Genomic DNA, 1,264 nt, shown 5'->3' with positions numbered 1-1,264 from the left:
AAAGAAAGGACAAAATCTCTTAAAGCCAATAAAAACATTAAAGGCAGCATCAATGGTTGGGTTCTAAATACCTTCTCCTCCTTAAAATCCTGGAATCTTATGTCTGTAATGTGTTTATTATACAATGTCCCTGTGTCAGATTCCTTTTTTTTCAACTTATTATTATTCTAAAATATCACTCACTATAAATTAAACATATCAGGAAATCTCTGCAGAATTTGTAGAATCTATCGATAGATAGATAGATAGATAGATAGATAGATAGATAGATAGATAGATAGATAGATAGATAAATAGATAGATAGATAGATAATTATCAGCATGGTTTCACTTTGTACTATAAACTGTTCTTGAACTATCTATCACTCTTACCTCAGGGTTTACAGGTGTGTGTCTTTGTACCTTCAATTCATGAATTTTGCTGTGATCCCAGAAAATTTTCCTACATATTCATATACAGACAGAGAAATATTTATTTTTCTGTTTGTTTTCTAATCTTCTAATCTTCTAAGTGTAAAGAGAGACATAAAAAAATGATTCCATGAATTTAGAAGTGAGATCATGGGTACATATACCCGATGCTGACATCCTTCTCCTAGAATCATCCTTAACAGAGACTTGTTAGCAAACAAACAAAAAAAAAACCTTATAAACACTCTATAGAAAATCTTTTTTATTAGTCTTTGGGTCTTTGGTAGTCATGTATTACACCTCCAAACACCAAGCAGTGCAAGAGTAAGCAGACTGTGCTCTAGTTGCACAGGTTCCTTACTACTGATTTTCCTGGCTTCTGTCAACTATCATTTATCACTATATTCAATGTAAGAATAGAACTGAATATTAATTGGGAATGATAAAAGCTTTTTGCTTAAACTCACTAGGATTCCTAACAATAAAAATAATGCCAGAGAAGTTGACAACAGACACAATGGCATATACCTTTTATCCCAACAATCCTGGAGCAGAGACAGGAAGATCTGAGTATATTCTTGACCAGTCTAGCAAATTGTGCAAGTTACAGACCAGTCAGGGTTACGTGGTAAGATTTATTTTCTCAAAATCAAAAATAAACAAATAGACAAAAGTAAAAAATTGAGGATGAAGGACCCAAGTTTAATCTCTGAACCCCAATGTAGGAGAAAAAAAACGAACACAAGAAAGTTGGCCCCTGATCTTTACACATATACCATCATTTAAGTTCACATGTGCACACATACACACACACAAACACACACAAACACACACAACCAATAAATGAAATGAA

This window comes from Mus pahari, chromosome 6 (assembly GCF_900095145.1).
Source record: "Mus pahari chromosome 6, PAHARI_EIJ_v1.1, whole genome shotgun sequence".
Taxonomy (NCBI): Eukaryota; Metazoa; Chordata; class Mammalia; order Rodentia; family Muridae; genus Mus; species Mus pahari.
The sequence above is the reverse complement of the archived record's forward strand: the minus strand, read 5'-3'. Positions refer to the sequence as shown.